The 14,345-nt window shown below is 41.3% G+C and overlaps 1 long non-coding RNA gene across 1 annotated transcript; it reads right to left on the bottom strand.

Annotated features, from left to right (window-relative positions):
• Positions 1 to 6,293: 6,293 nt before the first annotated feature.
• Positions 6,294 to 8,263, bottom strand: LOC115157790 (uncharacterized). Its single transcript, XR_003868552.1, has 3 exons — positions 8,110 to 8,263; positions 7,249 to 7,319; positions 6,294 to 6,940 (listed from the first exon to the last, which is right to left on the bottom strand). It is a non-coding gene; the product is annotated as an uncharacterized LOC115157790 (long non-coding RNA).
• Between the last annotated feature and the right edge of the window lie 6,082 nt (positions 8,264 to 14,345).

The raw sequence follows: 14,345 nt of genomic DNA, 5'->3' as shown, positions 1-14,345 counted from the left end.
TTCTCCTAGAGCACGTCCATTCTTTAAAACAGTTTAAAAGGGCAGCCGAACTAAAAAAAACTACGTTTGAAAACAGCCTATTTTGCATCAATATTAGTCAGAAACATTGATTATATTGTAAAAATGTACCACAAAGTGTAAATAGCATATTTTTGGTCATAAGTCAGTATCTTCAAACTAGAGATTTGAAAGATTCAGGGAAGCTGTTACATTCCTAGTTCCATTGGATAATTGAAGGTTGGGTTTTGATTTAGATCATGCCCACTTGCCCACTAATACGGGATGATAACGCCAAGGGTAAATTGTCATGCACGGAGAAACACCATAGCTGATTGCGCTCTATGCAATCGTAGGGCAAAGCCTACAGACAGAGACACACACCTGCCCACTACAAACTTGTTTACATTAGTACAATAGACAACACGTCGCCAATGTTATGTAGAAAGAACACTTGGCCCCTAAGCCCTTTATGTTGATGTGTTTGATAGGGATCACTCACAAAATTACAATTGAGACAATGCGCACTTGCATCCCAACACAATTCAAAACCCATTTGTGAGCATCTTGTGTCCTGCTGTTTTGTAACATGATTAAACACTGCCAGACAGATGCACACTCCCCTAATAGATAGTGAGAAAGATAGAAAAACAAAATGGCACTGAAGAACTTTGCCACTCACCAGTGACTTGATAAGCTGATTTAGCTAACGTGGCCAGCCTGTATGTGCCTGCTAGCTACTAGCTAGCTTCATTGACAAACGCAGTCAGGCCCAAAATTATTGGCACTCTTGATAAATATGAGCAAAAAAGTATAAAATATATAATACTAATACTAATACTAATACTAATAATACTGAGCTATAGTGTATGCTCAAAAAAATGATAGGTGTTAAAGTGAATGGAAGCCCTGTTTTCAATACCTTTCAATACCTCAACTTGCGAGAATAACGGCATTGAGCCTTTTTCTAAAATGTTTTATGACTTTGGACAACACATTGGGAGGGATCTTAGACCATTCCTCCATTCAGAATCTTTTCAGATCCTTAATATCCTTCGTCTCTGCTTATGGACTGCCCTCTTCAATTCAAACCACAGGTTTTCAATGGGGTTCAAGTCCGGAGACTGATGGACAAAATGTTGATTTTGTGGTCAATTAACCATTTCTTTGTGGATTTTGACGTGTGCATGGAGTTATTGTCTAGCTAAATAAAGGTTACATTTAAAAATATATACAATAATTGTCTGGCAGAAGGTCCACTTGCAGCCAAGTTTCAGCCTCCTGGCAGAGGCAACCAGGTTTTTGGCTAAAATATCCTGGTACTGGGTAAAGTTAGATCCACCACCATATTTTACAGTTGGTATGGGGTTCTTTTCTATTTATGCATATTTCTTTCGACAACAAACCCGCCACTGGTGTGTGTGGCCAAAGAGCTCTATTTTCATGTCATCTGACAATAGCACCAGTTTGAATCCAAGCGTTTACGTTTGTTGGATGACATGAAAATAGAGCTCTTTGGCCATGCACACCAGCTTGCAGTGAGTGTGTGTGTGCGTCACACACACACACAAACCCACACACACACACATGACACACCAGTCTACATACTAATGTATGCGGTCTACGCATGTCATGTGAGGCATGCTCTATTGCAAACTCCCCTCATAACATTTCCCAGCCAACAATGAGGACACTTCTTGCCTGGCAGAGGAGTTATGTCTCCTGTTTTGCCTGAAGGGCCCCTTAGGTGGGACCAGGCTTTGAAATATGCTCTTTTCCAGCTGACTCTAACACCACTTAAAGTCTCCTATGTAGTAATAAGTATCATACTTAACCATTTCATCTAAAAACCAGTGCGCACCAGGAGGCTTTCTAAGTTGGTGTTAAAGTTGCAGACATGATATGTAATATTGAAAGGGACAAACTGCTACATCTAAAAAGTTAAACTATGCACGCACGCACGCACGCACGCACGCACGCACACACACACACACACACACACACACACACACACACACACACACACACACACACACACACACACACACACACACACCCCGGCATGCCACTTCCTCATCTCCTGCTGCTCTGTCCTTAAACCCCTTCACCCTCCATGCAGAGAGTAGACACACCACTATTTTACTCTTTGTCATGGTAATAACACTAAGCCTCACTGTCCCCCATTTTGCTTGTCAACTCGCGTTTATTTTGCTTTCCTTTTTTCTTTTCTTTTTCCAGTATGTTCTATCTGGTTTTTGCGGGTATGTATACGTGCCCCCCTCCTCCTCCTCCTCCTCCTCTCACAATCGTGGAACCAATTATATTATCCCTCCAACCATTTCAAATTCTGACAAAAAGGACCACAAAACTCTATTCTCTACCCCAGCAAGTTTCTCACCTTTTCTAACCTTCTCTCAAGAGCTGCTAAAAAATAGAATTCCTTTCTCTCTCCCCCTCACTCTTTCTCTCCCGGCTGTCTTTCATTCTTCTATGTGAAGGCTTTCTTGACAGTGCGCAGAACAGACTTTGTGAAACCTACATACCGCTGTGTGACACATTATCGGGTGTACTCTGCTACTGCAGTGTGATGGCTGCCTAGAGATCCCAGTTGTATTGTGTTAGCCCCAGGCCATCCATTGTTTCCCACTGCAGCATTGCTTCAGGCTAATCCCTGGGCCTCTCTCTTGGGCTGAGAGACAGGCTAGCATCAGCAACTCTTATTTCAGTCATTCATTTCACATTCAATGACTTTCAATAACATTAACTTATACCACTGCTACACAATTACATGTATTATAATTACCATTACTATATCTGATACCTCTATTACTACCACCACTAATACCGAATGATGATTCCAACCACATATGTTTTTACTAATACATGTTTCTGTAAGTTATTTTTGTGCATCAAACTGTATTATAGGGGTTTGGATGTGTGTGTGGAAGTCTCACTGCAGCAGGTGTGACTAGGCTAGCAATCTCTCTGCTCCTCTGCTTCCATACCTTTTCAAATAGCACAGTGAACGATCATTACATATTGCACATGTATGAAATTGTTCTTTCATCTCCTTCAAGCCAGCTGCTTTTTTCAGCAAGGCGAGATTTTATTTTTCAAGTCAACACTTACTGTACAATTAATTTGCTTTGATACAAATTAGATGCCATAGAGATTGTCCATATTCAATTCCATTAATTTCATAGGAAAAGTGTGTCTCAGTTGGTAGAGCATGATGCTTGTAATGCAAGGGTTGTGGGTTCGATTCCCATGGGGGACCAGTATGAAGATGTATGCAGTCACTACTGTAGGTAGCTCTGGATAAGAGTGTCTGCTAAATAACTAACATGTAAATGTACCCATTGAAGTGGTAGCTTCTGAGAAAGAGCTGAGGGGAAGAAACAGAAAGATATCCTTGGTGGGTAATGTTATGGGTCTGATTGAAATTCCAGCGGTTCATTCAAAGCTGTCCTCGGTTTCTCCTGAAAAGCAGCTCTATGTAATTACTGTAACCACACTTTAAAAAGCAATAGGGCTGTCAAATATACCCCAAGAATATTGGTTGAAGAGAGCAACTCTGTCTGATGCCCTGAAGTGAACATCTTGACAGGCATGCTTCCCCCCCCCTCCCCGAGCAAGGTGCCCTCTGAGACATGTGATGATACTTATTAAATCACCTTCCTAATACAAGTTGTAGTTAAGAGCTCAAAAGAATGATACAGTGCAGCTGCACCCACACTCCTTTTGGTGTCATCTGAATCGGGAATAAATAAAAACATTCAGACTGCAATTATGCTGTCAGCATCAGCAATACCCACCATATTCAATTGATGGGTTTCTCCAAGGTAGGCTACACAAAACAAGGATAGACAAGGACTGTGTGCTAGGCATGACATGAAAAGAGCATCATTGCTCAGGGATGTCATCGCTGGCTTTCATATACTTTCAAACTGTTTCATATCAGTCATGTTTATTGGTCAGTTGACTTTGACTGTTTGTGTCAATGTATTATATTCTTAGGTGTGAAGCTTTTGTGTGTTTTGCAATGAGGCTCTCCGCATCTCTCATGGCAACCTGGACTCAGAGGTAGACGTAACATAGTAAATGTAAATATGTAATTTAGTATGATATGTTACGTTTCATATGGTTTGGTATGTATACATTTGTGGATGTCCATCATCCGTTTCATATGATATGTTATGAATTACAATTCATATGATAGGTTACAAATTTCCAATCGTACAATATGTTACAAATTTGCAAAACGTATGATATGTTATGAATTTCAATTTGTTGTGGCTAATGTTAGCTAGGTGGCTATGTAGCTAACATTAGCTAGGCTAGGGGTTAGGGTTAGAGGTTAGAGTTAAGGTTAGGTTTAGGGGTTAAGGTTAAGGTTAGGTATGTGATGTGATGGAACACGCAACCTTTGAGTAACCTTCTGTGTTATGTAACCATATCAAATGCAACATACAGCAAATACTAATTTGAGTGTCACAGATTTACATTTACGATGTCTTTGAGGCCAGGCTGCTCAATTCAAAAAGCTGATTGAGGACCTTTATACTGAAGAATGTTTTCTATGATTGGGTTTTTCTTTTCATGTATTGACATGAATATTGAGGTGTATGTAAAGTACCGTTCAAAGGTTTGGACACACCTACTCATTCAAGGGTTTGTCTTGATTTTACTATTTTCTACATTGTAGAATAATAGTGAAGATATCAAAACTATGAAATAACACATGGACTCATGGAATCATGTATCCAAAAAAGAGTTAAATAAATCAAAATATATTTTAGATTTTAGATTCTTCAAAGTAGCCACCCTTTGCCTTGATGACAGCTTTGCACTCTCTTGGCATTCTCTCAACCAGCTTCATGAGGAATGCTTTTCCAACAGTCTTGAAGGAGTTCCCACATATTCTGAGCACGTGTTGGCTGCGTTTCCTTCACTCTGTGGTCCAACTCATCCCAAAATCTCAATTGGGTTGAGGTCGGGTGATTGTGGAGGCCAGGTCATCTGATGCAGCACTCCATCACTCTCCTTCTTGGTCAAATAGCCCTTACACAGACTGGAGGTGGGTTTTGGCTCATTGTCCTGTTGAAAAACAAATGATAGTCCCACTAAGCGCAAACCAGATGGGATGGCGTATCGATGCAGAATGCTGTGGTAGCCATGCTGGTTAAGAGTGCCTTGAATTCAAAATAAATCACAGACGGTGTCACCAGCAAAGCACACCAACACCATCATACCTCCTCCTCCATACTTCATGGTGGGAACCACACATACAGAGATCATCCGTTCACCTTTTCTGCGTCTCATAAAGACAAGGCTGTTGGAACCACAAATCTCAAATTTGGACTCATCAGACCAAAGGACAGATTTACACTGGCCTGATGTCCATTGCTCGTGTTTCTTGGCCCAAGCAAGTCTCTTCTTCTTATTGGTGTCCTTTAGTAGTGGTTTCTTTGCAGCAATTTGACCATGAATGACCATGAATGCCTGATTTACTTCTCTGAACAGTTGGTGTTGAGATGTGTCTGTTACTTGAATTCTGTGAAGCATTATTTGGGCTGCAATTTGAGGTGCAGTTAACTCTAATGAACTTATCCTCTGCAGCATAGTTTTGATATCTTCACTATTATTCTACAATGTAGAAAATAGTAAAATAAAGAAAAAACATTGAATGAGTAGGTGTGTCCAAACGTTTGAACGGTACTGTATGTTGATGTGTATAGTATATTGATGTGTTTTGATGTGTATTGGAGTGCATACAGGGCTCATCTGTAAAAGAGACCTTGGTCTCAGCATGTCACACTGTTGAAATGAAGGTTCAAGAAATACAATAAAATAAATGTTCTAAGTGTTTGGATTCCATTCATCAAAATAGTTATACTGACAAGATATTTATGTGAGGCTTAGATTTACACTTGGTCTGTCTTCAATAATAACCATGTTAAGCTACAATACAATAAGATGGAAAGCTTTCGTCAGAGACAGCTCAGGAAAATATAAATCATTTTGTTGCGCTTGGTGGTCGATCGCGTCGTATGGCGGGGGGCTATAGGCAAGATGAAACACGGCACCTATGCCATATATTAGAGGATGTCTCTTCATATCAAAATACCAACGGCGATAGTCTGCCACAAGCCATAGAGCATTCACAGCTGTGAGCCTTTAAGAGGCTATTTAATAATCCCAAACTATGGCTGCTGAGAGGTGAAACGGCTGTCCATAAACCATAGTGACAAACTTGTACAACGTGAAATGAAAAGGAGCCGGTTGACCGTCGTTAGTCCCGTCTTTTGTTTCAGTGATTTTATTTCCTCTATCTAGCTGCATTACATCCCTTCACTACCACCACTTCTCTTTCTACACCACAATTTATGGCAAAGGGTATGAGGATATTTTATGTTCAGAATGATGATTCCCTTGACTGAGATCTAGGAAGGACATTACAGGTTGATCTATGCCAGAGGAGAGGAGACTGCAAAATCAGCCAAAATGTTTGGCGCACTGCTGGTGTTATCAAAAACGAATAAAGGAAGACATTTCAGGCATTCAGAAATTCGCACTAAATCCAATATGTGTAGTAACACTGTAATTACTGTAGTAATAATGTTGTTAGGAACAGAACAGTCCCTAAATTAATTGCTTTTATTTTAATGAAATGGAGCTTTGTTTAATTCTTTTCCATTCAGCGCTTTTTAGATCACTAATGATAAACCTATATTCAATACATAAAACCCAAATGAACACATGCACTTTTCTCAGTATGAGCAAATTTCCATAGCATATCATGATACTGGCTTGTGCATAATCACAAGAGATGCGTTTGAAGAAGAGTTGCCTTGAAGATGTTGTTTTCCCCTACCAGTCTGTGAACCATCCTCTGGGGGGCAGTAGAGACATCACCACCCCCTTTCATCTCCTCTCCTGACTGCTGGAAGGGAAGGGAAGGAAGGGAATGGGGTAAGGTCAGACGGGATTTAAGCTTGGCTTACCACCACGTGTGTCTCTACTAGCCCAGTCTTGCTTTAAGGCACAGATTATCCCCCCACACTGGCTACTGTTACAGCAAACCTTTGTGTCTTTGTGGCACAGCAGCGCCTTGCTAACACGCTGATTGGATGCCTCGCCTATACTATATCTATCCTACGTTGACTTGCATATATATGTAACTGCTGCCTTTCCTCCTTATTGTCCAATAAATACATTAATGGGGGAGGGGATTAAAAAAGAGCAACTTACTCATAGCATGATTTAGCGGCAAGGCAGGTGGGCGGGCGGCAGACATAAGGCCGATAACCTCTTCTAAGGTCCTGCAGGGATAAAAGATAAAAAGTAACCAGGATATGTTTTTTGTTTTTAAATGTACATAATTTGAACGCTTAGCAGGCCACCTATACATCAGACCGTTACTGTTTAAATTAAACAATCATGGCATAAACAAGACACTGGTCTGGTCTGGTCTGCTCTGATCTGCTCTGGTCTGGTCTGCTCTGCTCTGCTCTGCTCTGGTCTGCTCTGGTCTGCTCTGGTCTCCCAGTGGCTGAGCCGGTGAGGTAGCTGGGTAGGAGCATGTAGCCTGATTCTGTTAATGATTTGGCTCTGTGGAAACACAGGCAGGCAGATGTAGGCTAGGCTCAGGCTGAGAGAGAAATGTTCCATTGAATGAAAAATGAAATCCACTCATGTTTCCTGTAGAATGCAGGGGGAGAGAAACCTTAGACAGACGGCACAAAAACTAAAGTCTGTGTGGAAATTAATTACACGTCTCAGTGTGAAAACTGCACCACTTATGAATTCATTACTTCTGTTCGGTCCTTTGAAAAGCGACACAGCAGTATGGAACACTTGAACAAAGAATACAAACAAACCGATTGAAGGAGTCCATGTAAATCTTTGTATCAACAGACAAACACAACAAGTTACTTTTTTGTTGTAGTAAAACGATACTGTAATCAGTGTTGTCTCGGGAACATGCTCAGGTCAGGCATTGATGTTTTTGTCTTCATTTTCCACTTTCCACTGATGCATTCATAGCACAGGCGGGCAAAATAAGGAAGCTCCAACACAATTACCTATCAACAAATGAAAAACATTACCCACATATTTCTGGTCGGTTGAGTAGACAGACTCTGCTATTGTTCTATAAGTTGGGTTGATGGAGAGAGAGAAGTCTCAGGAAGGCCCTAGGAGGCCTGGACTGTTAGTCCCATGCAGCAGTAGAACTGGCCTGGGTGGAAGTCATACAGCAGTGGCCTCCGTCTGGCATGTTACCCAGAGCACATCCTGTGGGAGCGGGAGCTTTGGAGCGGGCTGCGCGGCCACATCAAACAATGGCTTTTTGTTGTAAACAAAGCCAGGGCAGCTTGCCTGGCTCTCTCTCTCTCCCCCTTCCTCCCTCCTCCCGGTCCGAATCCAGTCTGCCCCTATAATTCCGAACTGTCAGACAAAACGCATCACCGCCCGGTGCTCCCTCCACAAGTCTTTCCATTCTGTTTGTATTTGTACACAAGACCGCAAACTTGGCAGTTAAACAAACAAATACAAATACCTTGAATACAGTTTCAAAAACAGGATGAAAAGGAAAGTGAACATGTCTGTCCAAAGAGAATATGGTTAAAACTCATCTTCCAGAGCAGGTGTTGGTGCTTTTTTAATATGCATTGAAATACAATGCTCATGTGTCTGTTTATTAATCATCTTTTACCACAGTTGTGACCCCATACACTTCCTTTAGGTGGTATCCCATCCATGCATGACAGAAAATATATATTTTTCTGTAGTAATGGAAAAGTTTAAATAAAAAAAAATGTTTTAAGGAAGACTCTATATGATATTTCTCACTTGCCTGCTGACTGAAACTGAATTATTCCACTGCTTTATGTTCGCTACATACTTCAGTCTGAGACTGTCATCATTGAAGTTGTTTGTGGTGACGTCAAAATAAGGGGTGTTGTACAAAAAAAAACGTGTCAGCGATTGGATCATCTCTAACCAATTAGAGTATCAAAGCCAATGACACATTTTCAAACCGCCGCTTTACCCACGTGTGTTCTGGCTCTGGCCAACCCATCAGGTTCTGGACCAATCAGAACGGTTTGAATGTGTTTGCGTTCTAGAAATCCTCGGAGAGGGACTCAAATCCAGACTCATTTCGGAGAAGAAACGTTTGTGGGTGTGGCGTTTGGCCAGAGCAATGAATTTGGGTAGAAAGGCAGATATCTCACATCTTCACATCTCACATTTACTGGAAGGATATTCTTATTCTCCACACCTGACTAGGCAAATTGGACAGTGAGTACAGTCTCAGTGGCAGCAGGCACACTGTGTCCTTGAGTTATTTCTGTGTACAGGAGTTTGGTGGCACCTTAATTGGGGAGGATGGACTTGTGGCAATGGCTGGAGCGGAGTTAGTGGAATGGGATCAATCACATCAAACCCATGGTTTCCATTTGTTTGATGCCATTCCATACCATTCCATTTATTATGACCCGTCATCCCCCTTAGCCATTACTATGAACCGTCCTCCCTTCAGAGCCTCCACTGTTTCTGTGGTATTATTATGTTGCTCCTTTTTACCAGCGACACTCTGGGAGCAGTTACGTCAACTGTGTTGCAATAAAGGCTGTCTACTCTAAAATGACAGTCTATGGGAGAATCTCAATTGGTGTTGCTCGCCTCCTCTCCTTCGTCTTCTCCTCGCCACTTTGAAAAAGGTTAAAGGTAATCGAGTAGTGGAGGCGAGGAGAGGAAACGAATGTATGAAATGAGACTCTCCTTATCCACTAATCAGGCAAATTACGTTTACAAGGGTGGAATCCCAAAATGTGTTTAGTGATGAAAACCAATCTAGCTAGTTGTGCAAGACATTTTCTAGATAAAAGGATAAGTAGTGTTTGGTTTTCATGCTTTTCTCCTTCCAGAAAACAACAGCTGATTCAAATGGTCTGTGGCGGATATTAAAACACTTCCGCGGTAGTTATCGAAAGGATACTCTTGTGCATCCTCTGCAGAAGTAGGTAAATGAGGAGGGGAGCATACTCCTTGGTTCGCCTACTAACGAGGAGAGGACGGGACTTCTGCCCAATTGAGAATTTCCCTGGCTTTAGACTTCTACCATAGAGCCTTAGAAGGCTCAGTGTCCACTATGACTAATGCTCTACACTCCACTCACCATGAAACTAGACGTAATAGCTACCCCAAGGTGTTGCAGCAACATTGTCAGTTCATATTGAAAATCCCTCTTGGGATCAGAACAGGCTTTTGAAACAAATTCACAACGCTGCAACAAACTGCCACCCTGCTATTTCAGCTCAGTGCCACCAGCGTTGCCTGCCTCTCATGTAGCTGGGTGGTAGGGAATCAAAGGTGACAATGTGATATGTTTTCACAGTGTGACACTCCAGCTTATCCCATGATTAGCGCCACATTGCTGCTAGGAGTGCTGCTTGGATCTCAGATAGTATATTAGGGAGATCAACACTTTAGGTATGATAATGGGAGACTTAAACACCCAGCTCCTTATGATGCTGTTTCAAGGTAGCAGCTGGTATGTATGTTTAGCCATTATCACCCCTAATGGTTTAGATGGGAAGGTGAAACAGGAGGGCCCATTGCTCTGTCCTTGGGGGCCCCGGAGTCTAAGATTCAGTGTTGTTCCATTATGGCACCTATGTATGTTTCACTCCTACATATTCTGTGATTCTGTGGAGCAACAGGAGACTGCATAATCATTTAGGAAGTTGCTACTTTTTTATGCATTACTGATAATTGTTTAATTATGGCAAGCTGAATCCTATTGTTCTGTCCAGGGCCTGTGGGTCCTAGTGTGCAGAGGGCCAGGGAGTGCTTTTATAGGAGAGGGAAATGGAATGGTCTGGTTCACTGCCCACACTGATCCCAGGGGCTTCCGCTCGTTTTCTTTCCATCATGACCAGTGTATCAGGGGCATTCCCCTTTCCAGGTACTCTACCCGAAAAACTAAAAGAGGTCATACTCCCAGAAACTCTGGCAATGAAGTAGAGGATACGGTGTTGAGTCCTACTCTTCTCCCTCTACAATACTGCATACTAGAATCTGGGATTCTGAGAGTGTTCCAAATTCTGCTGTCAGTTGATTGGTTTTTGTATTCCTTCCAGGGAAAGGGGATTAACCAAGATGTCATTTATATTCAGATATATTTTGCACGAATGAGCTGTAAATTATAGTTGACTGAATCATGGCCAAGTATTTGAATATTAACCATTGCAAGATACACACTGCAGCGGTTATTTGAGAAGCCACATGCTGTTCTCCTCTCTGTCAGGGGACGAGGCTCTCGATGACTGGATTTGAATCCATTTGTAAGCACATGTTAAAGGCCCAATGCAACTGTTTTTATATCATTATCAAATCATTTATGGGTAACAATTAAGTACCTTACTGTAATAGATTTCCATTAAAATGGGCAAAAATAGCTTTTTACCAAAAAGCTATTTATCAAGCAAGAATTTTACTAGGACTTTCTGGGAGTGCCGAGGGGAAACTGAAAACTAGCTGCTATTGACAGAGAGGTTTGGAACTCTCTTTGTTATTGTTCTATTAACCAATTTACCATGGAAAGCCAAAACTCGCACCCATGCAAACCTGCTGATTAAAATATCCTGTGTAGATTGTATTTTAAACTAGCAACTATCAGAAAAAAATACTAATAAAACATGTTCACACTTTTGTGTTAGTTTCATCAGCTGTTGTACAATATGATACAAATAATAGGAAAACTGAATTTTCACTGTGCTGGGCCTTTAGAAGCTTTATATAGGAAACAGGGCTGTGGAGTGTGGAGATTGGGAGACATGCTCGAGGGCAGAGGCTAGGAGCTCTGTGGCTATGTGGGGCACTGCTGTGTGTCTTTGAGGAAGAGTCTGAATCTGATTTGCCTCAGTACACCTCCAGCTGGGGACTAGGCCTATGTTAAATCAATGAGCTACCTTTATATGTGCAAGGCTGAAGTTTATAGTGCCTCTCTAACTGATTCTACTGGTTCTGCTACTGGTAGTGCTGCTACCAACATCCTCCACTTATACCCAGGACAATCATCATGAATGAGGATGGTTATGATTGGATAGTCCTCTGTTCATATAGGTAAGCCCATACCCAGTAGATCCAGCTACATATTATATTTCTGGTTAGTGCTTATGGTATTGTCTTGAAATAGTATTTTCTTTCTGAATGAATTAACTCAGCAAGAAATACTTTTCCAGTTCCAAAGACAAACACGATGCCTATTCCTTTTTCCATTCATCCGCAGTTACTCCAAAGAAAGAAAAACCCAATGCTTTCACAGCAAGGCTCAGAATATCTTCAGGTTCGAATCCCAATTTAAAATGCTGCCGGTTGCTGCTGGGTTCATGGAAGCCTGTATGCTGCGGCCTTAGACCCTGGGTAGGGAGCCTCTGACGGAGAAAATGAAACAACTATCCTCACTGATGGTTGGTGGCTGTTGCCTTGAACTGCAAAAACATGTTAGTGAACCAAAACAAGTGCCTCCGAGTTGGAGGAGAAAGAAAAATCGATCATTTATCATTCAAATGAAATGAGGTCCGGCAGATGGTGAGAGAGGGGCCGTGGTCTTGTGGCAGAAACCTCCTGCTCTCTACCTCTGTGATATGCTCCACCCGCGACTAAATAAAAAAGTTCAAAGGGAATCAACGATCGTGACGGATCCTATTAGCATATTCACAATGAGGGACTTTTAAAGAAGTGAAAAGAAATATTCCACACTGGAACAAATCAATGTATGCTGTGTACACACAATGCAGCTGGCTGCTTCACCAACGGGATGTTTCATTTCCACTTCACAGGAAGTAAAGGAAGAAGGCACGGTGAGGAACATTCTAGACTGTCTCATGTATGAATATATTTGTAATTCAAGATATACAGACACACAGAGAGCTATTCCTTCCAGTTCATTTTTCATTTGGTCTCCAATAATGTTCAGTTGCAGAGCATTGACTTGGAATTAAGGCCCCAGAGAACAAAAATACATGTCATATTACACAACATACATTTTACAAACGGAATGGGTTCTGTGTGACACAATGACCCCATTCATCCATTGTATGGACACAAGTGCATAATGAAGCTGAGAGTTTGAGACACATCTCATATACCACGTGCCAGAGCACTGTTAAATACAGACATGGGTGAATCTAACATAAAATCCAGGCTGGCCTTGTAAAAGTGCAGAGAGCTCTTAAGCTTCCCTCCAGACTCGTAAGACCTCTGCACCTGTCCAGGGGTCATTCATGTGTGGTGCTGTAGCTATGGGCACCAAGCAACACGTAGTCTATTCAACTGATCTCATACTGTCTGTCTACCTTTGTTTGGTTTCCCCTTACTTCTCTAATGATTTCTACATGTAGATCTCTTCCTTTTCCTTTTGGTCTTCTCCAGTGGAGCCTATATACAGCTCTACCCCATCTCTGATTTGAAATATTGGATAGAGAAAGGGTCTGTTCCCCCAGGCAGGGACTGTATTTCAGAAACTGAAATCTGAGTGAAGTTCCCTGTGGTGCTGTTCTTTGGACCACAACTGGTCACAAATCTGGCATCGGTTGCTGCCTCTGAACACAACTACAGAGGAGCACTCTACCCGTTAAAATACAAGAGCAATCTGGTTAAGGATGGAATGCAATAAAGTATAAAAAACTCCAATTTGAATTTACGCAAAGAGCCTCAGAATGTCTAAGAACCTAAAAACAGATATATAGGAACAACCGGGTAAGAGGAAGTGTTTGTTTATGGAATATGAGGAAACAATAGCTGACAGATCTATCCTGTTAGAAGGTTGTGCATGATCCCATAATCATAGAAACATTTTCTTTATAATAGAAACCTTAAAATGAATTATTGCAGTTGTAAAAAATAGAAACAATTTATTGTGATTATCATACACATAATTCAATTGCAACCAAACAATGACTTTCTCGCCAACCATTGGATTGTTCTAGAAAAATTGAAGAGATTTCTGAAATAACATTTAATTCTTGTTCATTAATTAATCGTGCATTGAGTACTAACTCCCTTAAATTAATTGGCATTTATTTACAAATAATTACTAATTATTAATCTGCTTATTACCAACTAAGAGAACATAATGGAATGTATCCCCCTCTCCATACTCCATTTTCCCATTAACAAAAAGACAACAGTTGAATAGACAATCATGTATTTAAGCCTGTTAAACAGGAACACTTGAATCTGACTTGGCACCACATTCTGTCTTTGTTCTACGCAGTATGAGAAATAGCCCTTCAAATAGTGAAGAGAAGACCACTACAGAAGAAAAATACCGTAGC

Source organism: Salmo trutta, chromosome 21 (genome assembly GCF_901001165.1).
Source record: "Salmo trutta chromosome 21, fSalTru1.1, whole genome shotgun sequence".
In the NCBI taxonomy this organism is placed as follows: Eukaryota; Metazoa; Chordata; class Actinopteri; order Salmoniformes; family Salmonidae; genus Salmo; species Salmo trutta.
The sequence above is the reverse complement of the archived record's forward strand: the minus strand, read 5'-3'. Positions and strand labels throughout refer to the sequence as shown.